This window comes from Leptopilina heterotoma, unplaced genomic scaffold (genome assembly GCF_015476425.1).
Source record: "Leptopilina heterotoma isolate Lh14 unplaced genomic scaffold, ASM1547642v1 Lhet_59, whole genome shotgun sequence".
Taxonomy (NCBI): Eukaryota; Metazoa; Arthropoda; class Insecta; order Hymenoptera; family Figitidae; genus Leptopilina; species Leptopilina heterotoma.
In genome coordinates this window covers 506,920-509,404 of record NW_025111133.1, presented here as the reverse complement: position 1 = coordinate 509,404, position 2,485 = coordinate 506,920, and positions in this window count along the sequence as shown.

Here is a 2,485-nt window from a genome sequence, read left to right as displayed (position 1 = left end):
TTTAAAAACAAAAATATTAATAATTTTTAGTATTATTATTTTTAGATTAACTAATTTTTTTTCTTGAAGAGGATGCCAACGTTTTTTTGTTTGACAATCAAAACGTCGAGTCGAATAAAATAGTTTAATATAAAAAAAATATTTAAGAATAAATCCTGAGATTTTATTTCTAAAATTCATTTTTAGGGAGGATACAAGTTAAAGTTTAACAATATCCCTGACAATTTACTGATATTAAAATTATTTTCCATTTTTAATTTTTAATTTCATCTCTAAATCAATTATTTTTAGATAATTTTCCGAAAGTTCTTCGATGAATCAATTATTTAAATAAAAAAAATTCAATTTTTTATAATAATAATTGTAACTGTCTATATTTAATCTTCAGTTTATTAAGGTTTAATATTTTCAAATAAATATAATCAACAAAATTCTTGGAATTAATTTTTTAAAGCTATTTTAAAATAATTTTTAAAAGATAATTGTTTTTTAATGAAATATAATTGAAAAATTTCCAAACAATTGAAATTTGGTTAAATTTTTTAAAAATAATTAAATTTTGTTAAAATCTTTTTAAAAGTAATTGAATTTCTATAAAAACTTTTATAATAATTGAATTTTGGTAAAATTTTTTTAAAATAATTGAATTTTGGTAAAAATTTTTAAATATAATTAAAATTTAATGAAATCATTCAAAAGTAATTAAAATGCAGTGAAATCTTTCAAAAGTAATTGAATTTTGATAAAATCTTTTAAAAATATTTGGATTTTAGTAAAATTCTTTTAAAATAATTGAAATTTGGTAAAATCTTGTAAAAATAATTTAAATTCAGTTAAATCTTTAAAAAAGTAATTGAATTTTGATAAAATCTTTCAAAAATAATTAGAATTTAGTAAAATCCTTTTAAAATAATTAAAATTTGGTAAAATCTTTTTAAAAGTAATTGAATTCTGGTCAAATCTTTTAAAAATATTTGAATTTTAGTAAAATCCTTTTAAAATAAATGAAATTTGGTAAAATCTTTTAAAAATAATTGAAATGTAGTAAAATACTTCAAAATTATTTGGATTTTGGTAAAATCTTGTAAAAATAATTGAAATTCAGTTAAATCTTTAAAAAAGTAATTGAATTTTGATAAAATATTTTTAAAATAATTGAATTTTGATTAAATTTTTTAAAAATAATTGAAATTTAGTGAAATTTTTGAAAAAATAATTGAATTTTAGTAAAATATTTTTAAAATAATTGAATTTTTTAAAAATATAAATAAAAATAATCAAATTTTTGTAGAATTTTAATGATAAATATGACCATGATTTCTCCAAAATTTGAATAAGTCTAAAAAAGTAAATTTTTGAAAATTTTTATTTACTCTGTTTGAAGATAACTAAATTTTAAAAAACTATGATAAAAAAATTCTAAGACGTAGTTTTTAAAAATATTTTAATATAATTTTTCGAAAGTAATTGAATTTTTAAAAGAATTTTTGTATAATTTAAAAAAACTAATTAATTGTTTGGTGAATTTAAATTAAAAATTTTGATTAACATTAATTTTTCTCCAAAATGTTATTATTTTTTGTGTGTATTTGTATTTTCGGGAATGTATAATTAAAAATATTGAATGTTAAAAAATTTGAAGCTAATTTTCATTAATTTTCATTTTTAAATTTACATTTAAAGATTTTTCATTAAAATTTTTGATAATTTAATTATTTTAAAAATTTGCAATTAAAATTCTTAAAAAATTTATTTTTAAAAATTGTAACAAAAAACTTGCGAAAAAAAAATAATTATTTTCAATTAAACTTTACAAAATTTCAATTATTCACAATCTGTTTAATTCTGTTTTTCGAAAATTAATTAGAAAAATTATTCAAAAATAATTTTTGAAAAAATAAGTTGCTCTTTTTTAATAAAAATTGTGGTACATATTTTGTTGCAATATTTGGACAAAAAGTCGAAAAGGTCGCAATTTTTTTAAAATAAGTTGAAAAAAGTCTTAAGTTTCTTAATTTCCCTGACAAACAATTTTTTTTCCTCTCATTTTTCTAACTTTAGTGACATGTGGCCACCCTGAATTTATATTTTAATTTTTCAATATACACAACTCGCTGTATTTGTATTAAACGCTGATATTATTATAATCGACGGAGATTAAAAATAGTTTATTTTCTACAATTTGAAATTATTCGAAGAAATGGGTCAAAATGAATAAAAAATTGCGACGCGCTCCGAAGAAAGATAAATTTGAGGTTATTATTCGAAATTTTTTAATTAAAATACAGGAACGATTTTCAGTATAACTTACTAGTTTAAGTCATCATTAGATCCAAAATATTCAATAATTGATTTTATTTTTACAAAATTTAACTGAATTTTTAGGTGAAAATGACATAACCTTAAAATACTTTTCTTCTTCAATTCCTTTCTTCGCAGAGCGTCACATAATTTGTTAGATAGATTTTTATAAAAAACAAATATT